Here is a 12,045-nt window from a genome sequence, read left to right on the forward strand (position 1 = left end):
AAGAATATTCAAGGAAGACAAGATAAATAATTTTCCAGAGCTTTTAATATTGTGATGAGGTACTAGGCACTGTGATGTGTGTATATATATGATGTATGTGTGTGTGTGTGTGTGTGTATGTATATAATGTGATATATAGGAATATTTATATTTACACCATGAGTCTACCATTTTAGTATTATGTTTTCTGATTAAGAGAAGGGATATTAAGGGTTAAAAATGTGACATAATTTGACAAAGTTCAAACATCTACAAAATGTCTGTGATGGGATTGTTGAGGCTAATTAAAAAAAAATTACTACATTGGGATAATCATATATTGAGTTATACGATACAATTTTTTTTCTCATAATTGTTTTTTACCTTGAAATGAGTGGATATCCAAGGTTATTTAAAGCTCTGGGCTGCTTCTCTCCCATGTCCCATTAAACATAAAACTGGAGAATTTTTAGGATTTTATTCTACAGATAAAGGCTACTCCTCCTAGCTAGTTAGTGTTTTGGTTTTATTTTATGTATGGGTGAAGGAGAGTGAAGGAGAAAGAGAGGAAGCAGAGATGAGAGGAAATGAGAGAGAGTAAGAGAGAGACAGATAGATAAGACACTGGTTGTCTATCAAAGAGCAAAATCCTTCCTTCAATTCAAGAACTGCAGTAAATATGGGACATACACCTTCAAGGAAGTGCTACTCTTCTCTAGCCACAGATCATGAATCATAAATATTACAATTCTTTCATGGTAATTCCATTTCTTTTTTTCATTTTTGTGATGAACAGTCCAGAATCTTTTGGAGGAATAAAAGACTTAATTCTCCAGCTGCTGGAAGTGCTGCCAGGAAAGAGCCCTCAGCTATCAACCCTCCTTGATGATTGCTTTGGCTCAAGACAGATGGCTCTCCCAAGACCAGGCTTCTTTCCAGCAGAGGCCACATTTAATGCTTAATGAACTTGAATGTATTAAAGTGCAGTCTTCTCTCCAACTTGGGGAACTCTGAAAAGGCTATCCCATTTCCAAAGCTACCTATGGGTCAGAGGAGGCTATCATATTCTTGCACTGAAGCCCAGTTTCACCCTGGGGAGATTTAAAGTATACAGAAGGATGTGTGTATGTTATATGCAAATACCGCTCTGTTTTATGTAATAAATTTTAGCATCTGCATATTTTGGTATCTGTAGGGGTCCTGAAACCAATTTCACACAGATCCCAAGGGGCCACTGTACTCTCCAATGAAGGTCCAACAAACTAACCTCCATCTTAGCAGCTATTCCCTGAGGGACTCAAACTGCAACTGATAATGATTGGCCTGAATTAGTTAAGCATATGCCCCAGTTTGGATAATGAGATAAAAAGGACAATATGCTGGAAAATATATTTTATTCTTAGATACAACTATAGAATCAGGAGAAGAGAAGCCTCCTTTTCCTCCTTCCATCCTGCTTAAATGACTGGCAGCTCTGCTTTGCTCATGAGGATCAACCAAAAGAGTCATGGATATTCATATACCCCATATTATTTATGAACCACTCAAAATTTCTTCTGATACCTTGTTATATGGAAAGATTAACTTTATTTCTTTATTTTTAATTAATTTTTTATTGTTATTTCCCCAATACAACTTTTTTTCAACTGTACAGCATGGTGACCCAGTTGCAAACTATTGCTTTTGGAATGGATTAGCAATGAGATCCTGCTGTGTAGCACTGAGAATTATATCTGGTCACTTATGATGGAGCATGATATGGAAAAATTAATTTTATAAAGCCACTAACATTATGTTCTTTTCTACTTGTATCCAAAATCACACTACATTACACTGTGATGAGAATGTCTTTGTATACTGATACTGGAAGTCTAGTGTGGGAACTGATTCCCATTTGTGTTTGAATGTAGTTCTTAATGAACCACTTCAATAAGATCCTCAGAGATCTTCCTCAATCTTAGTATTTGGTGATTTTTATCTTAGTGTATTACTATTTTTTAAAAAAATATTGGCAATAGTTTCTTTCTTCCATATTTGTTGTCTGTGACTTACTTTAAGTCTTCTATGATGGTTAAATTTTGTGTCAATTGGCTCAATCACAAGATGCCCAGATATATCTACTTATTTAAATATTATGTATTTCCAGAAGAGAAGAGCATATGAATTGGTGAACTGAGCAAAGCAGTTCACCTACCCAAGTGTGAATGGGAAGGGCTAATCTTCCTTGAATATAACAAAGAGCTTGAATATAATAAAAGGGCTTGAATATAACAAAAGGCAGAGGAAAGCTGAATTTGTTCCCTGCCTAACTATTAAGCTAGAATCTTGATCTTAACCTGCTATTGGCATTCCTGGTTTTTCAGACCTCAGACCTGGACTGGAATCCACACTGTTGATTCTTCAGTCATCAGGCCTTCTAATCACACCACTGACTTTCCTGGGTCTCCAGACTACAGGACATCTCAGCTTACACTATCATGTGAGCCAATTCCTTACAATGAATAACATTCTGTAGAGAAAGGCTTGTTATATATCATATAGATTATATTTTAATCATATAATCATATATAAATTAATCAAGCATTCAATATAAATCTATAGATATATAGATATATAGCTACATATGCCATATTTAGATCTCTCTTTCTCTCTCTATATATGTGTGTATATATGTATTTCTTCTATACAGATATCTATCACTTCATACATATAAATGTATTTATATATATGATTCTGTTTTTCTGAATAACTGTGACAATCTTTTTTAAACCATTAATAATATATTTTTATATTCTTAATTATATTCTTCAATGTTTTTGTGCAGCTGATGGTACCATTTTTTAAGTGCTGTCATGGATTATAATTTTTAAGTATTTTGTTCTGCTATTTAAGATGATATATACAAAGAAGGAATTGAGAGAACTCATACTACCTGATTTGAGACCTACCGTAAATGTATGGAGCTCAAGATAGCGTGGTTTTGATTTACAGTCACAAATATAAACAAAGAAACAGAATAGAAAGCTCATAAAGAGACCTACACTTATATGGTTAGTTTGTTTTCAGTAAAAGCAGTCATGTAATTTGATGAGGAAAGTCTTTTCATCATATGATGCAAAAATTGCATGTAAAATGCCAAAGAAAATAAGGAATCTCAATCCTTACACTGAATAATATACAATAAAATAATTAACTGAAAATAGACTATAGCCCTAAATGGAAGAGCTAAAACCATAAAATGACAAGAGTAAGCCTTGCATTAAATATTTACGACCTTGGGTTAGACAAAAATTTATAGATAAGATACAAAAACTTACACCATTTTATAAAAAAATGACTAATTTGTTCATTGAGAAATATTGCTAGTAAATAAAGTAAGCTATACAGTTTAGTTTACAGAACATATTTCTGGTAAAAACTTGTTTCCAGAATATACAATGAATTATTATAAGACCATAATAATATATCAACACAGTAACAATGCACAAAAAAGTTGAATAAAAAGTTCTCCAAATGATATCATCACATCAAAAATAATATAATACCTAGGAACCTACCTAAGGAGGCAAAAGACCTGCACTCAGAAAACCATATGACATTGGTGAAATAAACTGAAGATGACACAAACAGATGAAAAGATATACCATGTTGTTGGATTGGAAAAATCAATAATGTCACAATAACTATACTACCCAAGGCAATCTACAGATTCAATGCAATCCCTATCAAATTATCAATGGCATTTTTCAAAGAACTAGAACAAAGCTTTTTAAATCTGTATGGAAACACAAAAGACCCCAAACAGCCAAAGCAATCTTGAGAAAGAAAAACAGAGCTTGAGGAATCAGGGCCCCTGACTTCAGACTCTATTACAAAGATACAGTAATCAAAAGAATATGGTACACTACAAAAACAAAAACATAGATCAGAGGAAAAGGATAGAAAGCACAGAAATAAACCCATACACCTATGGTCAATTAATCTACAATATGGAGGCAAGAGTATACAATGGAGAAAAGAGAGTCTCTTCAATAAGTGATGCTTAGAAAACTGGGTAGCTACATGTAAAAGAATGAAATTAGGACATTCTATAACACAATAAACAAAAATAAACTCAAAATGGATTAAGGACGTAAACATGATGCCGGATACCATAAAAACCCTGAACAAAACATAGGCAGAACCCTCTTGACATAAATCTCAGCAATATCTTTTTGGATCCACCTCTTAGAGTAATCAAAATTAAAAAAAATACATGTGGTACCTAATTAAATTTAGACGCTTTTGCACAGAGAGGAAAACATAAACAAAACAAAACAAAAAACATTCAAAAGAATGGGAAAAAAATCTTTGCAAACAAAGTAACTGGCAAGGGATTAATCTCCAAAATATACAAACATGAAGCTTTATATAAAAAAAAAGACCCCGACTGTATCAAAAAATGGGCAGAAGATCTAAATAGACATTTCTCCAAAGGAGACATTCAGATGGCCAAAAGGCACATCTTTTCATAGATGCTCAACATTGTTAAATATTAGACAAATAAAAATCAAAACTAACTCAAGCAAACATCTTATACCAGTAGAACAGCCATAATTAAAAAGTCTAAAAATAATAAATGCTGGAGAGGGTGTGGAGAAAATAAGGAACCCTCTTACACTGTTTGTGTGACTCTAAATTGGAACAGGCACTATGGAGAAGTTATGGAGGTTCCTTAAAAACTGAAAATAGAACTACCATATGATCCCACAATCCTATTCCTGGGCATACATCCAAAGAAAACTATATTTTGAAAAGATACATGCACCCCAGTGTTCACTGCAGCACTATTTACAATAACCAAGACATGGAAGCAACCTAAATGTCCACTGACAGATGAATAGATAAAGATGATGTGGTATCTTTATAGAACGGAATATTAGCCATACAAAGAATGAAATAATGTCATTTGTATCACCATGGATAGACCTAGAAATTATCACACCAAGTAAAGTAAGCCAGACAGAGAAAGACAAACATCATATATCACTTATATGTGGAATCTTTTAAAAAATGATACAAATGAATCTCTATACCAAAAAAAAAAATAGACCCATATACACAGAAAACAAACTTATGGTTAACAAAGGGGAAATGAGGGGAGGGACAAATTAGGAGTTTGGGATTAACATATACAGATACTACTATATATAAAAAAGATAACCAACAAGGTTCTACTGTATAGAACAAAGAACTATAGTCAATATTTTGTAACAACCTATAAGGGAAAGAATCTGAAAAAAAAAATAGATATATAGTAGGTATAACTGAACTCTGCTGTATTCCTGATACTCATAACATTGTAAATGAACTATACTTCAATTAAAAAAGATCCAGTTTTCCCAATGAGATATAAAGCTAACAAACAACAATATGAAAAGATGATTAATACTATTAGTTAATTAATGAACTGCAAATGAACAAAACCACAAAAAATCCCTTTTTGGAATGATTTAAAATTGAAATGACTATACAGAGACACAAGGTAATTTGGGGGACAATCAAAATATTTTATATTATAATGAGATAAGAACTCCCAGCTGGATACATTTGTCAAAACTTATGGAAATGTGCATTTTAGGATCACACTCACCATGTCATAAATTCATATATATCATAGTTTTAAAATATTTTTCATAAATCATCCATTGATTTTTATAATATATCTATTCAGTAAAAAGCTAATACTTTTCTCAAGAATTAAGGAGAAAAGAATGAATTTTTCCCTTCAAAAAAATGCTTTGTTAGAAGAAAATTGTTAATCAATCTTAAATAATGACTGCTTATAAAACCATTATACTTTCTGCTTTTAAAATGTATTTCTATTGAACAATTCCCAAGTTAAAAACAATCATACACAAATCTGAATTGACAATCCATGTGATGTTTGGTCTTGTATCAGTTTTAATATGCTCATGAGGTAGGTATGATTGTAGACATATGCATTCCAAAAAGTGCAGTAAGTGTAGGGAAGCCCCTGCATCCAGCAAAAGCATAGAGTGCATTTGAATTCTCCTCTGACTCCTGACAGAGTTTTCATGGTACAAGTCTGAAACTCCATGTCTTAATTTCCCAATTAAGTGGAAATAAACTATCAGGAGATTCCTGTGATAAAGAGAAAGCATAACAGCAAAACAAAACAAAAATACTCATACTGGTACAAAAAATTAAGAAATTACAATGTCTAAATAAATGTAAAAGAAATTAAAATGCTACATAAATATAAAAAAAATGCTGGGAGACATAACTGTTTTTATTTTGAATTTGCAACTGATTTTTACATATCAGCTCTCTAAAACATATGCAATTGTTTACTCTTCCACAGATTCTTATATTATCATATGGATTATTTTTAGACAACCCAGTTTCTAGACCATTGGAAAGGACTAGGCCTAAAAAAATGATTATATTGCAAAATCATTGAAGTTTTATCAAAGAGAAGGGATTTTCACTTCTGGAATTCCATTCCTGCTTTATCTGTTAAGATGAAATTTAATTTACAAAATAACGTAAATACTGGGAATACCAGATATTAAATAAATAATATTTATAAAATATCTTTCTTCAGAGAGTTTCAATGTGCACATACATCATTTCCTATTTGATAATGCAGAGCAAACAATATCATATTAAAATGAAGGCTAGAATTAAAAAGGATCACCTTTGGGAAGTTAAGGAGGCTGTAGAATATAATAAAACCATATACTTAAAGAATTCTCATTTTACTGAAAATTAGTTTGGAATTCTCATCAGTGTGGTCAGAGGAAAAAAATTACTCTAGCCTATAGCTCTGAGATTAAGAAGAGATCTGCTCAAGAAGAAATACTTATCTCCTACATTCATTTTGTGATACAGAAGACACATTATTCTACATTATATTTATATTAGACAAATAAATTTCATTATAAAAACAAGATTAGGAGAATTATAATTTAAAAACATATTTTACTTTTGTGTTTTTATGAAATATTATAAAATAAAATGTATTCAGGATGATAATACTGAAATACTTTCAGTATTTTATGATAAAATTCTTTTAGATAATTAAACATCGAAGTGCATAGAGTAGATTTTAGTCCGGTTTTGTAAGTTTAAATCAAGAAACTGAGAATTCAATCCCCAAAACAACTGTATTTTTATACAGGTATTTTATACAGGTAAAAAAATGTATTTTGATAACAAAATAAAATATAATAAAAATATTATTATAAAATGTATTTTATATAATAAAATATATTATTTTATTATAAAATATATTGTATAATAAAATACAAAAATTGTATTTTTATAATAAAATACACTCACGATGATAATACTGAAATACTGTATTTTATGATAAAATGCTTTTAGATAATTAAACATCAAAGTGCATAGAAGTAGATTTTAGTCCAGTTTTGTGGTAAGTCTATATCAAGAGAACTGAGAATCCAATCCCCAGAACACCTGTCATTTATTCTGCTATCTACAATGCTTGAAACTGATTACCTCTATTTAGAGTAAGTATACAAATAATGTTTATTAAACAGAAAAAAATGAGAAAGGCAAGTGTGTAGCTTGAGGGCAGTGACCACTCTAATTTCATTATAACAAGGAGAATAAAGCTATATAAAATCAAACGCCATGAGAAAACTATTAAAAGAAATAAAGTTCCTATTGGAGTCATTTTTCATCCAGTATATAAGGGAACAAGTCATTTATTTAAATGTAGTAGTTTTATTGCAATTATTATTTTTTGCCAACCACTACACAAATGCATCACTTCTTAAAGTAGATATACCAGTCAAACCAATATGGATATTCCTCTTCCTGTACTTGACTGCTTATTACTCTTTGAATGCACAATTACTTTGATATAAATTTAGTAAAACTCCTCTTGATTTTTCCTGTAGTCCTTCAGAGTAAAATGAATGTCTCCTGCTGAAGCCAATTCCAATTTAATACCAAGGTAGAATTATTTCCACTTAACAATGCTACCTTGAATCCTGTAAGCAGACTACTTTCCTAAGTAATTACAAGAAATAATTTTCTGTTAATAATATTAACTAATATAAATACAGATGGATAATTGAGAGATCCTTTAAAAATGGTTTTGTAGAACTCTAGACTATCAAGATGCTATTTTGAAAGGTTGTATGGTAAACTATAGTGCCCACCTGACTATTCACTAGAGGCTCCAGAATATGTGCTTAATTTTGTTTAATTCAGGATTTGTAAAAGTCAGGAAAATAATCATTTAAATGTATATGATGCATTGAGAAAACCTATTTTAAAGCATAACTTATTTATAAATAAATCCAATACAGAGGACAAATACATATCTTTTTTTTCCCTGTACATCACACATTTGATAATACTAGTGCTGGACTAAGCAACATAATTTATATCTATTTGTATAGTTATATTAAATTTCTATTTCTAAAATGGCAGAAAATCAAAGTAGATTATATATTTTTATTTATTTCAATCAAAGTTGTGCATACATGTGATTTTAAATAACCATTTAAATGATTCTGGCTAAAAATAAATGTCTACTATAGCCTAACAGAAAATTCTGAACAAAATACAAAACACAATTACCCCAAGAAAATTCTAGTAAGATGGTGTAATCGGAAGCATCAGGAATCTTCCTCCCCACCTAGACAACAAAAAAATCTGGAAGATGTGACTATTTTGTAATTCTGGAGTGTAATGAAGGCTTGCATCTTGCAGGGGGAAGCTTGGAGGGTAAATTAAGGTTAATTTCTATCAATTTCAGCTCCTAGTATAGTGGCAGTTACCCTTCTTCAACCTCAGATCTATGGTGGGCAGCTGAGTACACATTCCTTGAACAGCTTACACATAGCTTGCAAGAACTAGAATTTTCAAAACAGAGCCTGTCTCCCAAATATATGGGATCTGTGCTCTGATCACAAAGACACAAAGCATCAGCCCAGTGAACACTGCTGTTATATCTCTTTCCATTTTGGACTCTTCTATTCTCTGCTGAAGTGATCTTCAGGAGAGGATTTAAAGGGCCAGTGCCTATTTTCACTATCCTTACATTTTTTCTATTTTTTCTCTTTTAGGAGTCAGACATTAAAGACTGGGTAACCAAATGCAAGAGCATAAACAGGGAAAATTAGGAAGTAATCATGTATGCCCAGGAAAAGATGCAGGCTCAGTAAATACCTGAGAATACCTCAAGTTTACACCTCGGCTGATTCTTAGTACAGAGACAGCTTATAATAATTAATAATAATAATAATAATAATAATAATAATAATAAATAAAAATTAAATAAACCATAACAAAAAACAGCAAACCCTGATGAAGAGGAAGAATATGATTTCCAGAGTTAGCATGTTGTTAAATGCAAATGTCCAGTTTTCAACAAAAACCCACTAGGTATTCAAAGAAATAGGAAAGTATATTTCATACAAAGAAATAAAAATGACCAATAGAAACTTGAAAAAAGGATGACAGCAGATCTATGACACAAAAATTTTTGAACAATTGTCTTAACAAGGTTTAAAGAACTAAAAGAAGTGAAAAAAGAGAATGATGTATAGGCAAAATTGAAATATTAATAAAGAGGTAAAACATTAAAAAATGTTTTGACCTGAAAACTACAATCTCTGAAATAAAAAATTTACTAGAGAGATTTGTAAGTAGATTTGTCCAAGCAGAAGAAATAATTAATGAACTTGAAGATAGGACAATGAAAATTATTCAGTTTAGAGAACATAAAGAAAAGAGATTGAAAAAAGTATCAGAGCCTAAGGAATTTAAGGGAAACAATCAAACAGATCCAGATATGCATTGTGGGAGTTTCACAAAGAAAAGAGAGAGAAAAAACAATGACAGTAATCGAAGATTTAATAAAATACAAATAAAAATATCAAAGTGCATCAAGCTCTAAATAAGACTAACCCCAAAAAAACAATTACCTAGACATTTTAATCAACCTTTAGAAACTGAAAGAAAAAGAGAATCTTATAATCAGCAAGGGAGAAGTGGCTTCTAACATACAAGGAATCCTCAAAAAATTATAAGCAGATTTCTCATAAAAAATACTGGAGACTAGAGAGTGGTAGACCAATATATTCAAAGCACTAAAAATATGTTAACCAAGAATCCTATATCCAACAAAAATATTCTTCAAGAGTGAGGGAGAATATATGATTATCCTAGTTAAATAAAAGCTGAAAGTTTGTTACCACTAGATTCACCCTGTGAAAATTTTCAAGAAAGTCCTTCAGGGTGAAATAAAGTGACACTAAACAATCACTTTAAAGCATTTGAAGAAATGAAGAACCCAATAAGTTTAAAAACATGGAAAATCCATGAAATTCATAAAATATATAAAGGTAGTAATTTCACAATGTTTTTTAATTCCACTATATTTTGCATGCAATTTCAGAGACTAATACAATTATTTTAAAGATTCATCTAAATGTTAATATTATTATAACTTTGGTTGTTAACTCCATATTTTGTTTTCTGCATAATATAGGAGATTAATGTTTAAAATAATTATTATTTATGTTTTAGGACACATAATGTACAAAGACACAATAGTGTGATATTAACAACCAAAAGGAGTGTGGACAGAGCTATAAAGAGTAATGTTTTCATATGTTATTAAAGTTAAGATGGTGATAATTCAAATTAGTATATTATAAACTTAGGATAAATAAAATCCTCATGGCAAGACAAAAACAGGTGTAGAATACATACTCCTTTTGTATATTAGATTAGAAAAAAAATTTAAACATCTTCCCACAAAAAAAATCAATTAAACCCAAAATAAGACTATAATGCAAGAAGTGGGGGACAAAAAGCATAAGGCAAATAAAAACAAATAGCAAAATGACAGAAATAAGTCTTTCCTTACTGGAGATTACTTTAGATGTTAATGGATTAATGGCTATATTAACAGGTTTTTGATCATAAACAGAAGAGACAAGGACAATAGATAGTAATAAATGGTTTAATATACCCAGAAGGTTTAATAATTATAAACATTGAGGTATCTAATAACACACTATCAAAATATATGAAGTAAAAAAAATGACAGAACTTAAGGGAAAAGTTCTACAAAGATGGTTGAAGATATCAATACCTACATTCCATAATGTATAGAATAACCAGATAGAAGATAAGCAAGGAAATAGATTAAACAATACAACAAACCAACTAGATCTAATAGACATGTAGAGAACATTCTACCCAATAACAAACGCATACAAATTCTCAGATGCACAATGGGACATGTTTCACGACAGAACACATGTTAGGCTACAAATTAAAATCTTTAATAGACTTAAAAATATATCATACAAAGTAACTACCCAACTACAATGGGATATCCCAAAGTTTGAAATCAATAAAAGAAAGAAAACTAGAAAATTAACAAATTGGTCGGAATTAAGCAACACACTCTTAATCAGTGGATAAAAGAAATAAAATCACAAAGGAAATTATAAGATACAAGGAGAGTAATGAAAATAAAAAGAGCACACCAAAATATATGAAGCATTGTGAAAGAAGTGTAAGGGGGAGACATAGTTATAAATAATCACATTTAAAAAAGAATGATATCAAATGAACAGCCTAATTCATGATTTAAGGAACTAGCAAAAAAAGTATAAATCTAAAGGTAGCACAAGTAAGGAATAATAAAAAATTAAAGTAGAAATAAATGAGAGAAGAAAAAACAGTAGAAAATCAATGAAATCAAAAGGTGATACTTCAAAAGGATCAACATATTTACAAACTTTTAGTTAGATAGACCAGGGGGGAAAAAGAGAAAATTCAAACTGCTAAAGTTAGAAATAAAAGTAGGGCCATTACTACTGTTTTTGTAGAAATAAAAAACAGATTACAATACTGTACTATAAATAATTATAACCAAAATATTGGACAATCTACACTAAATAGACAAATTTGTAACAATAAAAACCTGCCAAAATTAAATCACAAAGAAATGGAAAATCTGACTAGACCTATAACTACTAGTAAGAAGACTGAATCAATAAACAAAAATCT

This window comes from Phacochoerus africanus, chromosome 8, assembly GCF_016906955.1.
Source record: "Phacochoerus africanus isolate WHEZ1 chromosome 8, ROS_Pafr_v1, whole genome shotgun sequence".
Lineage (NCBI taxonomy): Eukaryota > Metazoa > Chordata > Mammalia > Artiodactyla > Suidae > Phacochoerus > Phacochoerus africanus.